This window comes from Anser cygnoides, chromosome 5 (genome assembly GCF_040182565.1).
Source record: "Anser cygnoides isolate HZ-2024a breed goose chromosome 5, Taihu_goose_T2T_genome, whole genome shotgun sequence".
Classification (NCBI taxonomy): Eukaryota; Metazoa; Chordata; class Aves; order Anseriformes; family Anatidae; genus Anser; species Anser cygnoides.
Genome location: NC_089877.1, coordinates 10,825,570 through 10,840,724, shown reverse-complemented (window position 1 = coordinate 10,840,724; position 15,155 = coordinate 10,825,570). Strand labels below are relative to the sequence as shown.

The following is a 15,155-nucleotide window of genomic DNA, read 5'->3' as shown; positions in this document are numbered from 1 at the left end:
AGGTAGTGCTCCACTCTTAGATTAACTTCTTCAGTGGACAATTGGCCTTCTTTATATCAAATAGCTGATCCCCTTTTTTTGAACTGAAGTTATATTAGAAGCTGTTTCGACATTTGTAATTACTAAGATTTTTTTTGGTCTTCATTTTTCGTCAAACTGGTATAATAGGCAATACAACGAAATGGAAAACATGCTCCACTGCTATTTTCTCAATGTATATTATTTCATATTTAGTCTAGTAAGAATTGAAAGAAATGTCAGCATAATAGCTTTGTGTCATTGTAGGTTATTAGGGAACTACTTATCCTTTCAGATTGTAATTCCCTGTGTAGCAGTCCCAGGCAATATGACTTGTATACACGTTGGAAAATCTGACTCGTGGTGCCAAGGAAATTTATAAGATTATACTGTATGAAATTTAGCATAGTAAGAATTCCACAATCATCCTCTGAATTATTGTTATTATGCTCTCCATTAACAATACATACAGAATTTTGGAACCATTTGGTCATTTCTCTGTGCACATGAAAACATAACCATTATGGTCTTTCAACCAGGTACTTTGCAGCAGATGACTTCACTGGTAGCTGGAAGTTCTATAGAGGCAGCCTCTGTCAAAATAGATATCATGCTTTTTTATTCATATATGTAACCTGGAATTGTTTGTTTGTTTATTTATTTATTTTAAGATAGAAGTAGACTGATAGTAAATGTGTGGCTGCCAGAAGGATCAGTTTGCAGGCAGCACCAGGTTGCAACTGAGTGAAGGAGACAGGATAAGGCTGAAGATAAAGATAATAGGGATGGGGGAATCTTACTAAGTCCCTCCACAAGCTTGAAGATTTGGTTTGTTTTCATAAGTCAAGTTTTTCCTCATTTATAAGCTACTTCCTAGATGGCAGAGCTCCATAAAATACTTTGGTTTTAGTTTCGTCTTAGAGGAAGATGACATATCCTGTCCTGTTTGATATATACTGCTGATCAGGAATTTGCTTTCGCAGCTTTTTGGAGCTGTCTGGCTAGTTGAGCAGCTACAGCAGCATGTGTAAGGATACAATACAAAACTAATTCTGCATACACTGATTGGCCAGTTGTTTGTCATAATTTCTTAAGTTCAGTCTATAGACTGACAGAGGTTAAATCGTATTGCCTCTGAATTAATTACTTGTGCAGTAAGTTGCTGTTCACTGTCAGTATTGCAGTTGGTTTCTTAACGTAACTGCATGACTTCCTCTCATGAGAAAGGACTGAATGCTCTTCATCTTTCAGGGCCCCCAGAGGTCAGCATTAGCCTTTTGGAGCGTGAAATAAATTGGGAAAGCATAAACCAAAAAGGCTGTGTCTCCCATAATATCAGGTCTTCCAGATCTGGAAGGAAGAGGCTGGTATTGATATAAACCCTTCCTTTTTGTATCGTGTGGAGAAGCTTTGGGATGTTGGAAACATTTTCCAGAGTTAGGAAACTGCCGGTAATGTCAGTTGGGAATACAGCTTTAAGAAACTGAAAAGGAGGTTAAGAAGTGTGGAACAGATGAGTGAAGTCTTCCTTAAGAGTCATAGGAAGGCAACAAAGATCAAGGGAGTAGCTTTTTGTGAAGAGTGTCTACGTAGGTTAGGATTCTTCAGTGTGGAAAGAAGCAGAATGGGTACACTTGATGGAACCTGCAAAATCATGAAGGGTGTGGCAGATGTTCCCAGTTTTTCCTATACAAAACTGACATCTATTGAAGCTGGTAGAAGCCGAACAAACAAAAGGGGATTCTTGTTTATGAAGTGGTTGGAAGTGTCTTGCCAATGAATGTTACCCACTCGTAATATTGACCTGGGTTCAGGAAAACACCAAATAAGAAAGACCTTAAAAGTCTGAATACGCAGAAAACCCATCAAACCCAGGAAGTCCCCATATCATCAAGTAGTTGGAGCCTGAGAAAGTATTGAGAGGTATCATGTGTCTGCTGTTGTCTCAGTATTTCCTAGGTTGGAAGGTACCTACTTAAGGCTGGTCTAGTCTAGGTGGGCCTTTGGCTGATCCAGTAGGGTTGCTCTTATGTTTTGTGGGTTATCACTTTTGGGGGCTGAACACCTTGCTGGTTGTGCAGGGATCCTTACACAAGGATCACGCTTCACAGAAATCAATTTAAATTAAATTGTACTTGTAGTTCTATATACACATGGAATACCATTTTGCCTTTAGGACTGAAGCCTTACAGCTAAAAATAGCACCTGAGTCAGACTCTGCTTAGTATCTATTATCCAGAACAGTTATATGAGATTGAGAGCACTGGAGTTTGGCAGCCTCTGGTGCCTTTTATGCAGTTTCTGCTCAGCGCCCTCCTGAGCTTAATGTCTTAACAGGTACTTTGGGATGTCAGAATAGATACTGAGTGTTTCTGTCACAAGTCTAACTCCCTGACCTCTGGCATTAGATTAGTTAATCATACAGTAACAGGCTATTAAAAACACTTCCATTTCTAATGATGAGAAAGGTAACAATTGTTCATTTCAAAGGATGTTAGGTGCTAGATCCTTTTGCAAATCCCAGAAGATAATGTTCTTCCTTGTTCAGCAGCTAAACCATGCTTCAAAACCTAGTGGTTCAGAAAATGTTGATGTTGTATCTGATCCTTTGCTTCAGACAACTTTGAGTTTTGAATGGGGAGTGTGGTGTTTGAGTAGTGTGATTATGTAATATCTGCTTAGAGAAATATTTTTTTTCAGTTCTTTGGAGATCTTACTGTCATAATAATGTCTTATGTACATTTACAAAATGACATGGAGATGACTGATATCCACCTTAATAAATGCTGGACACTTAAATGGTAGTAAGTTGATGCAACTATATGTATTGCTGCTAATGATCTGTGTCTAGAAACTACAGACTTATTATTATAGCAGAGGTTATTCTGTAAAAGTGATTCATGTCACAGGATGCCATTTTTTAATTTTCTCCCATTGGCTTGGATTTCATCTCTATGCTCTCCTGGCAGTCTTTTACTTTTCCTGACAGATAATTAATTTGAGAATCTCACAGCTGTACAAACAAATTTAAAGCATCAAGGCATGTGCACTCTGCATAGAGCCCACATTTGCTTGGGCTTAGTTTAGTAAGCCCATTAATTAAGATTTTAAAATAAACATGGATAAATTGTGTTAATAGTTATCACCATTTTAATAGGCAGGATGTAATAGTCTGCCCACCATCCTTGAAGCCATACGTGTATTTGTGAATATTCCGCTGCAAACAATGGTTTTATGGCAAATGAATTAAAACAGTTTGAAGCTGAATCACTCCTTGTCTCAGAGTTCTCAGAGGTTAATCAGATAAATTTCAACTCAAATCTCCCCTAGAAATAATTTGGAAAAACAAATCTAAATCTAAAATTCAACCTTATTTTCAAGAAGTCACAATCTAGATGTAATTTGGCATATAAAAGAGGTACAAGTACAAAATAAATCCAGATGCAAGTATTTCTGAAGTCTTAAACTATTTAATTCAATTATGCATTTAATTTCATTCTTCCAATGGGAGCTGAGATTATCCTGGTTTAATGTCATTAAACTGAATGTACACTGAAAAAAAGCTGTTGTGTATAAAACACTAAATCTTGCCCTCGTAGGTACACGTGTATTTCCATTGAAACTGTCTGGGAAAGCAGCAATTTATTCATGCACACGTTCATGCATTTCCTAACGTTAAGAAATTGTGCCTACCTCTTACCCATAGTCCTAGTAACTGAAGTGTATTTTGCAGTGGTTCCGCATCCAAAGCTTTCCCTTGTGCCAGGAAATATACTTAGTGAATCTGATACTTGGAGGGTGCAGGTCACTGTTACAGCGTTGGCTTCTCTGGAGTCATGCAGATTTGCCTACGGTGAAATTTTGACCAATGGAGTGCACTGTATGTGTTTTGAGAGTTTTAATTAAGAGATCTAGACTGAGATTTTGGGTGAAGATTTCTTGCCCTTAATATCTAATATTGAAGTTGGATCTCAATTAAGAAACCGTTGTTCAGTTACACAACCAAAAACTTAGTTTGTTTGAAGTTTTCCACGTTTGTGCTTCTAAAGAGAATTGTGTATCTGTGGAAGTAGAGACAGAATTCTGTAAAGCAAAGGACTCTAGAAGGCAGGGAAATGACTTTAATTCTGTCAATATTGAAAGAAGAGACTAATGGCAAAAGAACAAGATTATAAACTGGAGACCATATTCACTTTCAATTTCAGCTGTAAGCTTATTGTTTGCTCTTGGGAGAATACATTCTGTGCTTTCATTTTCCACATCTGTTACCTGGGAATACTATTCACTGTACATTATTGCTTTGATTTGTGAACACTGTAAAGTGCTTTGAGCTCATCTTGTGCCAAACTGTATTACTATCCCACTTGCTGAGCTGTGATCAGTATTAGGTAGTTTCCATTATGAAAACGAAAAATGTTATTTGACTCAGCTCATTCATAGGGAACCTGGAAAGCTATGGTTCTGTAAACATTGATAGGAGACAGACCTTAGCTTGCAAATCTACTGCCTCAAAGAGCTTGCTTTCTGCTCTGCAACAAGGCCACAAGAATATCTAGTAAATGTCATATTCCTGGAGAGGAGAATCTGGTTTAGGATTTGACTGATCTCCCAGTCCATTGAGAGTCAGGATCGAGTAACAGCTTTAGGTTGCCCTAACAATTTACAAGAACAAAAGATACATTTATTCTTGTTCTATCTTTTCAATTATTCTTTTGCATCAAGGGAATTAAGTGAATGGAGAAATTATCAGAATCCTGGAAGCTCTTGAGAAGTAGCAAATGACATTTGAATCTCCAAGGAATGCACTGAAATGAGGAAAGAAAAAAAAAAAGTAAAGGAGGAAACAAAAAAGGAAAGGGGAAGAATAAAGTGAAACCAGATAACTTTATTTTTCTTCTTGAAAAAGAAAAGATCCTGCCTTAATAAAGTCTTTCCTCAAATGATTTAGGTGTTATGCAATGAAAATCAGTACATTTATAGCTTTCTTTCATTAGGTCTTTCTGAATTATAGTAATGCTTTTTGAACGTTAAACAACAAGGTATTTTACATTAAGAATATGGCTACCAGATTCCTAAACAGAATCAGATTTGCATGCTTGCTATGAGAACATCCATAGGTACAGCAGAGAGAATTGCATCGATTTTTTTAAATTTATAAAGGTTCTAAGTTTTTCCATGCCTGAAGGTGTAATTCAAGTTCAAAGGGAAAGGGCTAAGAATAAATACTTTCTTTGGGCAGTTTTTTCTCTCTATCTTTGCCTTGAAGTATCTTCCTCTGAAGAGTGTGGATCTTGCGCCTCTTATACCCTGGATGGCCAAAACTGAAAGCGTGATCTGATCAACATGCAAACCTATTTTTACTGCAGGCTTCATTTTCTCAAGGTTACCTGTGTCCTGTAGAAGGAATAAACTCGCAGCAAATATGGTATTCTGTAAGCTTGATGCCTCAAGCCTGTCAGTCCACAGGAAAGCCTCCCCAGCTACCACTTAGGCAACTACGTATGCGCTGCATGGCACAGGAAAGCATTGCACGGCCTTGGCAGGTCTGGTGGTCTCATAGCCCCTGTTCAGGTGCTCTCTGCGAGCTGTAAACCTGACGCTCGAGCCAAGAATTGCATGGATGTGGTCAGGCTATGAACAGATTCTCTGTGGTCTGTGGCAGCAATTTTCTTGTCTGCACACTTGTACTTTCTGGAGACATTTGTTTTCAGCTAAAGCTTGTGGAGCCAATTTCTAATCATACACAGTATAGATATGGCTCTTAGTTACGCGGGAGGGACAAAAATCAAGTACAGCATTGTCTTTTTGTGTATTAGTCTTTATAGTGACACCCTGATGTGGCTAGAAGAGGAAAAGAATAATCTTGTGAAATGAATCATGAGTCCTAATCCATCTGGAAGGAATCATTTCCACAAGACTGTAAAGCTGTTTGTTAGCGAATTCCTTGTACCTTTCTCAGACATGTCAATAGCTTGCTGAGCTTGTGGTCATATGCACAACTGGATTGCTACCAGATTTCTTGCAGATACTGGAAGATTTGCCTGCAAATGGTCATGTGGACAAACCCTATGTGCTTGAGCAAATAATTCTTACAACTCAAGTTTTCCTGCCTGCAGAAGGATTGCATGGTAGCACAGGGTTCTGTTTCTTACCACATGGTAACAGGAGATTTTTCAACAAACCTAGGATATTCTGTGATTGTCTGCCTGGCACTTTCCAGGTGAATGTGTTGAAGAGCATAGCGGCTTTTAAGTGCACTTTACGCACCATGTTGAGGACAGTGCTACGCAGCACTGGAAAGAGCTCTGAAGCATCCCGTCTCTTCAAGGTCATTCTTCCTGCTGATGCTCTGTCCTGGGGAAAGAATGGTTTCTTCTCTCTTTTAGCTGGAGTAAATGTGGACGTTTAATCACCACGTGAACCGTCCTTGCTCTTCTTGAAAGTGAACCTGAGACAGGGATTCTCTTGCATACCTCTCTCTCTGCCCCTTCCTGAACTTGCAGAAATACTCAAAATTTGCATCTTGTAACTATGATGGAAAAAGTAGTGCATATTTAAGCAACTAATGGCTTGTTAACTCCTGCTTTGGAAAAGATGCTAATGATTCAGACTGCAAATAGGGTAAAGAAGAGAACGGAATTTTGACTTCTAATAATGCCATTTAGCTAGAAATCGTGTCTCTCTCTCCCTGCCCCCAATCCTCCCCCTGCCCCCATTCTCACCCCCCCCCCCCCCCCCCCCCCCCCCCGGGGATATTTAGTTAACACAGTTTTTAAATGAAATACCAAATACCAATACTTAGATTCTTCACAAAATCTCTGCTCAAACTGGATTTTCTTCATAAAATTTTACCGTTACTCCAGCCTCAGTATTGGAGGACATAGTTTTTGAAAGGAAAGGAAGTATAAACAGCCATTTTTAGATTTGCTGGATTTTGCTTCTTATGTGAAATGCATTCTGTTATTATTATTATTTATTTTAAGTCTCTAAGGTAACCTATAAAAATTTTTGCAACTTTCCAACAGATATTTTATGGGGCTTTCTGTATAGACTGTTAGGGAAATGTCTGGAACAGGAGCATAAGATTAGGCACTTGCATACACCTTAGCATTATTATTATCATTATTATTATTATTATTATTAGAGAAAATATAACTTAGAAAAACTATCTTTGGCTCAATTGTCCATTTCTTAAGTCAAATTTAGTGTTAGCAGCTTGAAGGAAGTAATAAATAAGAACTACAGGATTTGATACCAATAGTGAGTCTTGTACTTATAAAAGGAGCAAACATTTCTGAAATGGTACTTGTGAATATAGTGCCACATGTTAAGACTGCAATGCAGGAGGGGAAAAACATTAGTCATTTTCAAGTTTAGACACTAATTTATAGATATCATAATTATGTTGAATTTGTTTATTTTTATAAGCTTGTATTCCCACTTGGGCACGTGTATGTAAATTGGCCCCAAATGCTTCAAGTATAAAGTAAAGCTTTGTTCCCAACCTTAGAGAGTGAGTTAAGGCTGGTTTGGAAATTTGGCTGTGTAGATTAACATTCCAACATGTTTTTCAAATCACAGACACTTTTAAATTCTACGCCAGTGTAGAATTCCCAGGGCTCTAGCAGTTTCCTTGTGGTTTCTAATTGGAGAACTTGCAGAAAATCAGTCTTTATCATAAAGGCAAAGACCTAATTTTTCTTTAAAATGATCATGAAGGACTTTGGAGAGTCAGACTTACCTGCAGTGAGCTATGTGTAAAATTCTTTCTCAATGTTTTCAGCATTTGCATAAAAATTGTATTTTTGTTACGCATCTGGAAATCCAGAAAGTGAACAGATAAAGCATCTGAAAAAAATAAATCTGTCTTCCTTTAGACTGGGTGATCTTTATCATGGTCTTCCTTGACACTTGGCTCGTGTTAGGTAAAGCACCATTTGGAACTAATCTTACAGAAAGGGCTGGGAAACCTCCCCATGCCCCATCCCCACCTTGCACTTCAAAGGATCACAAAGCATGAGATTGATCGTGGAGAGAAAAGGAAGAAGAGGCATGACACAACAGTATACCCAGCACTGTAATAATTACATCTAGGGATTTGAATGACTGGTTACATTTGTTATTCAGGCTGCCAGTGAGATGCTATCCCCTATAATTCCATAGATCGAAGAAATATGTTGGTTGTTTGAACTGCATTACACCACACTCTAAGTGAAAACATGGAAACATCTTTCAATATGAAAATTTAAAACCTATAATGTGTTCTGATGGACTTGAGCTATTCAGACTCAAATTTTCTAAGCATTGTCATGACCTTAGCTTGGATTCTTCTACAATGATTAAGGGGAAAAAGTGACTTTGAAATTTCTGAGACTAAAATATGTTGTTTTTGCCAAAATTTAATATTTTTCATATTCAAGAGAATCATCTACGCTTCAAGAATGTGATATTTGATAAGGGATGGTCATGGGTTAATAAGATGTCTTTTAAAATGTGTCCTGTCAAAGTGCATTCATATTTGAACAAGTTATATTCCACGGAAAAAATTCAGCTTATACATGCAGTTGCAGGTCATTCACAGGCCCTGTTGCATGATAATGAAATAACCACAAACAGCTTACACAAATGTAGTCCTCCTATGGTTCCCATTAAATTACGTATAAATGAGGGAAATTTAGAAGCTGGGATAGTTTAACTTGGTCAACTAACTGTATGTTAATTTAGCTCTGGCTTTGGCGATTGCAGTGGGGAAAAAAGTTTCAAATAGTCTATCAAACATAAGCTGTAGGTATCTTCTGGAAAGGCGAGTGTGAGAATTGCCCCTTTTTGTTCTCATCAGATACTAAGAAGCCTATTATGAAATGCCAATTTAAAAAATGCCAATCAAAACATGAATTCTGGAAACGTAAGGTCTAAAAGCAGTTTTCACAATACCTATTGAATGGCGATGAACTCATGAAGCCAAGGCTTTGCCATGACATACCTTAGTCTCTGTCTTAATTTTTTTATAAGATTAGTAACATCTTTTTTTTTTCTTTTTTTCTTTTTTTTTTTCTATTTAGGTTGCAATTTCTTAGGAATTATTTTATAGCATAATAAAACCAAACAATACCTCCCCTTCGGTTTTTGCTTCTGGCCTGCTGGCATTTTCAGAGCATAAATAGAAGTCACGTTTTTTAATTTGTGGTGTGTGTATCTTTGAAGTTTGTCAGTTAGTTCTAAATGATCTCTGAGAGATAATTGAGAAAAGTGAACTTGTCAGTAGGCTTAGGTACATTATACGGTTAGATGTCAGGAAACTTTGAAAGACAATTTATAGACCTCCCTAAGCCATTGGACTCCGGTGACTTAATCCCTGCCTCAATTACACAAATTGAGCAGGCAGGAGCAGGGTCTGACATCTGTTTATGTGGGCTTTTTGTTGTTGATTTTAATAAGGGTGGTCTCACCTGCTCTTCAAGGGAAAGGTTCAGGCTGTTGGTCGCGGTGTGTTATCCAGCCACCCAATAGCCATGCCGTGTACGGGACATGCTGGGAGAAGGCTACTTATTTCCTCCTTTGGTTTCTGTTTCCATTTTTTTTTCCCAGATAATTCAGTTGCTGAATAGCTCTTGAATTTTAACAGACACTTAATTCCATGTCATATTTTACTGAGGCTTTTGCTTTCAATTAGATAGTGCTTTTTCTGGCATGTCATGATTTTGCCTCCATATGTTAAAAAGGAAATACCCTTTGACTAAACTTTAATAACATCTAATTATTTTACTAATTTTAACTGGTGAATGAAGCTTCTGTCATACTACTTTTTGATATTATTTACATCTGGGTATCCGAGTTAACTGGTGTGTTATGTGTGGGTTTAGTCATCTCTTTTATTCTTTGGTTTTCTAAGACACTGCTAGAAGTAGGAGTTGCTGTGCATTTGTTAGATTAGATTTTCATAACTTTTTTTTTTTTAACCCCATCTTTTTTGGATGTGAATCAGTGTTTTCATCTCTTGCTACATGAACAGTGAGCTGTGTCTTGGACAGAGCTCTTGGAATAACAAAGCCATAAACAAAGTCTTAGCTTTTAAAACTATATTGTTGTTAGAATGTTTATTCTTCATCTACACTTTCTTCTTAAGAAGTTAAAGCTAATGCTACATGGAAGAAATGAGAGAATGTGTTTGACTAACACCATGGCTAAACTTAGGTTTGAATTTATTTTAATGTTGTACTCTGTACCTTTATATAAAGCCCTACTAATGTTAATTATTTCTGTTGTCATATCATAAATTGGTTGGGTATTCCAATGCAATCCCAAATGTTTTCTTAAAATCTAGGATGTGGATAAGGTGTGTTTTTTGGAATTTGATGACCTCTACATTGCTTACATAGGGTAAGGATCTGGTTAACATACAATATTTAAACTGTCAACTCTTTAAACTCCTAAGTCTTGAAAATTTCTAGGTTAAGTTTTTATTTGTAAAATTTTCCTGTATTTTGACTTTGTCTTGTATATTTGGAAGGGCTGGAGGATGTTGTAAATTTTTTTTTCTAAGGTTTTGTTTTTGACATGGGAGAGGTTTCATTTTCTAATTTCAGGTATGTATTTCCATATTCAGAGTTACTTGTATCCAATTTGTGTATTTAGTAAGTTATTTTCATTTGTTGTTCCAATGGTTATACTTTGAAGATGGTTTCTACCACAGTAAATGAGGTAGGAAGGGGAAGAAAAAAATACACGCAAAGGGTCCAACTGAAAAGTTACTTAAGGTTGCAGGAATTACTTTAGTTTATTCATCATTCAGTTCATACTTGCCTATACTTCATTGCTATTCACTAGATCTGAATCTTGGCACTGTAAAGCAGTCTAAGGTAAACTTTCATTTCTGAAGTGAAAGTCTGGGATGCCAATACTGTGAATTATAATGGGATCTGAAATCTTTTAGGTTCGAGTTTCTGAAGAACTAAGAATAGCAACTGAATAAATGACAGGCAGCTAGATATATTATAATGAGGTGAATTGTAGTAGCTCAACAAGAGTAAGTTCTTGTAGCATGAGCTTTAGTTCACTTATGTTCAACAATTTAATAAAGGACAAGGGGAAAAGCAAATCATATTAACAAAGCAGGCTGTGGCAAAACTTCTGTTTTTGTATTCCCTAATCTAAGAGCTATTTCAGAGTTTAAGGGGCAGATGGGCATTTCTAAGACTAACAAAGCAGAATTAAGGAAGAATTTAAAAAGGAAAAGAATATCTCTGTGGCCAGTAGCAGGGTTAAAGGCAAATTTGTAAAAAGTTATGAAACAGATGTGTGTTGAGATATACTAGAATTTCTTTAGGAATTTATTCGTGTGTAACACTATATGTTTACCTGAGATACACCACTACAGTCAGGTACTGCACTCTCCATAGTGTATTCCCCCCATTTTGGTTACTGTGGTTCACCAGGTGATAACAGTAATGTTTTCCTGTGAGTGCCTCGCTAACTGTAACCGTCTTCCATAACAAACAAAATTGCTCATCTTCTTCCTTGTACCCAAGTAGGAGTGACACTTCAAAAAGTTGTGAAATCCCTTATTCAAAGAGGAGGCATGATTCTGAGTCTTCAAAATATGACACAAATCTGCTATTAAAAATGTTGTTGTTGTTTTTTAACATGTATTTGTGGACCCTCATTTTTGAAAAACAGTTTAAAAATACATTTTTTCCATGTGGTTCCAGAGCATCAGTGTACAGAGAGTCCCTTTTGGGTTTAGAAGTGAACCTGACAGCATTTTTCCAGGATTGCGTCATATGTTTCACTCACACTTTCACATCCTGCATTAAACCACATGCATGCACATCAACAAGACAAGATTGTAAAAGGAGTGTAACTGGGGAACTGTTTTCATGATATTCGATAGGAGTAATTGCGGCCACTGCTGTTTCAAAGCAACTGTGGTTATACTATACTATGTCAACAAAAGTCACTTTTGCCATATGGAAAGCTAATTACTTCAGAATGATCTGCTAGAAAGCACTTCTGAGATATTCAGGCCATTTATACAAATCGGCAAAGAATACTTGTGCATGAAACCTTTCCTAAATAAGAGCTTTCACATGTTATAGGTTGAATGTTACAGTGAGAGTTTTGGAAATATTGAAAAAGTATACTTCTATTTAAAAGGTGGTAGGCAAATTTATTAGGTGATAAGAAAATATGAGTATTTCCCTATGATTTCTATGATCAACCTGATTGTGCTGTTGTTGAATACAGAGGAGGTTTTTGCTGTTCTATTCAGCAGGACCCTAATGCTATGGGAAATGGGATGAAATATAGAATGCTATATGGTAGTGAGATCATGCAATGCCAGGGATATTTGTCTGTGTAGTATTTATTCCAGAAATGACTGCTAGTTGTGTGTGTGTGTGTTTTTTTGTTTGTTTGTGCATTTTTCCCCTTCAATAATGTAGGTTTTTCCCTTCTGTAGTCAGTACCAGTACATGTTTTGTTTTTGCATTTGGGCATTTTTCACTTCTGAGCCGTTTAGAGCACCTGTTAATCAGACATTTATCTGTTACTATGAAACTAAAGAATATCCTAGTTTTGTTAGGTATGATAGATCTGTGCCTGGACCCTTATTATTCGCTGTCAGCAGCAATAACTACAAAAAAGTAGTATCTAGAAGACACTGGAATCTTGATAATTATAAAATGAGTGTTGTTAGTTCCAGGAATGTCTATGTTTCACAGTGAAGTTAGGTTGATTGATATACTTAAAGGTCTGTCCTAGTTGTCAAGGTATGGATGTGTTATTGATGGATAGCCCATTATGTAAATGAGGTTTTAGGTGGTTTATTTACTGACTATAACTGCATAGATTTCTGATGCATAAACCATCTGTTCTGAAGTGCTTTTCTTGAAAGCATTTCTATAGACAGTCTCATCATCTATCTAAATCAACAGATATAAAACATTTAGAAGCAAATTTCTTAATATGCTGTTAATACTGGGGAGCAGCAGCAGACCTGGAGAAAACTCTGTTTTTTTGCCTCTCATGTCAGGTATGGCAATGCCTTCCCCAACAGCCCCTTATAAGAGCAGCAGTGTCAGCTCTCCTGGCAGTCTCCTTGGCTCCAGCTGCTTTTGTTCTGCTGAGGGCATCTGTCCCAGGGAGCAGCCTGGTCTCTGGGGCCGGTGCTGCAGGTGGACTCATGTCCTGTGTGCTCTGGGCTGAGCAGAGTGAGTTGGTAGGGCCCAGGTGTCCTCTGATTGCCAGCTGGCACCCACCAGCTATATAGCACAATAGTTTTGTTTTGTTTTTTTCTTTTCTTCCTAGTTGAAATTTCCAGAAATAATATGAGGGCTTTAAGACAGGCTTGCAGAACAGTGTTTAATACTGTTAGCATGACATAAAAGAATATAGGTTACTTTTTAGGGAATGCGAGAGGGTGAAGGCACTAAAGGCAAGGAATTGGTTGGGTTGCTGCTGGAGAACTGAGTGGAAGGAAACCCTTTATGATTTCACCCGTAACATTGTTCAGAGCTGTTCCAGGGCTTATGAGCAGTTTTTGACTTGAAGACTAGCTAGACTAGCTGCAAAGGAGAGTCAGAGAATAAAGTAACTTAGATGTTCTGTGGAAAAGCCAGCCATGAGAACTGAGGTGTAAACTGAGAAATGACAGGGTTTCACAATGCAAGGATATTTTCAGAGGAAAATTAGGTGTAGCTTTATCTCCTTTCCATGCTCTCTTGAGTAGCTTATACCTAAGTCTGCAAGTGCCAGGAACACTGGAGCTGGCTTCTGTCATCTTGTTCCTGTTACAGTGCTATGAATCTGTTACAAGGTCATCCAGGATTTGAGCTTTAAGTTGGATGTAGTCATTCAAAAAGTCCGACCGACATAGATTCTTTGGATATAATCTCCTTGGTGTCTTCACATTGACCGGTTCGCTCAGTTGATTTAATGTCTGTGTATTGCTTCATAAAGATGCTGTGGTCCAAGTGGAGGTATTGTGGTAAAAGAGTTTAATTGTTTGATATTAATGGTGTAACTTGGGTTTTTCTTTAAAATTTTATGTAAAATTGGTCAGTGGTTTTGATAATACCATGTAGAAAGGTATTAATATCTCTTTATAAATATTTTGAAACATAATCATTGTTGTGGAGCAAGTAGATAAACGTAAAAAGATGCAGTTGGAATAAGAATCTTCAGGAGCTGAGGGCTAGATGCAGAGCTAACTAAGCAATAGGCCTAAATATTTGTAAAGCATGTGTATATGTTTAGGGCAACTTCTAAGCTCACACTGACATAATGATAAGTTAATTGGAATGCTGTTTATTCTGGTAGCCATTCTATTTGTAGTTTACTTGGTTATCAGGTACATGGAGATGACTAGTTCTGTGTCTGCATATGTATTCTCTAATTACTCTGCTGCAATCAGACCTCAAACTGAAAATCATGTATCAACTCATTCTAAATACTCTTTAAATACTAACGTAAGGATGCTACCAGCAGCTCTTGACAAGGGTAGCCTGCTCCCGTGTCTGTCTTCCCTCCCTACGTTTCCAAGAATTACTTTGGACCATTCAAACTAAGATTTGGATATAGATACAGGAACTAGCAGATAAACCGTTTTCAGTTTGTTACCTCTTTGCTCGCTTGCCATTGTGTAACTACTGACTCCAGAACAGAAGAAAGTATTTCATAAATTAGCGTAACAGAAAAGCAGCACATTAAAATCAGCATGGAGTCTGAATTCCTCCATGATTTGACGATTTCTAAAGCTATGTAGTAATAATATATCATTCTTTCTTCGTTTCACTGTGGTTGACATCTATTTTTCATTTTTTGGAAAAGAAACCTTAAATGAGAACTAAATGCTGAAGTATTCTTTGTATGCATCTCAGTAAAATTACCAATGTGAGCAAGAAGTTTGCTGTAATAATTACTGTTGGGTTCAGGTATTGATATGCTATACCAGTAGTGGCTCCTCTGCTGCAGAGTTATGTAGATAGACCTGCTCTGGTACAATGAGAGTCTGGCCCTGTTAGACCTTAATCTTGTAACTGCTTCTTGTAACTGCTAGGCTAGGTTTCTGGGTTGCGCACAGGGGGCTAATGTGGTGTTGGGAACAGTAGCATTTCTTACTTATTTGCAGTCTTCAGTCC

General features: G+C 37.3%; 1 protein-coding gene across 8 annotated transcripts in view; it reads left to right on the top strand.

Annotated features, from left to right (window-relative positions):
* GAS2 (growth arrest specific 2) overlaps nt 1-15,155 on the top strand; it is a 92,295-nt gene that overhangs the window by 19,685 nt on the left and 57,455 nt on the right. The gene's annotated exons all lie outside the window — the stretch shown is intronic.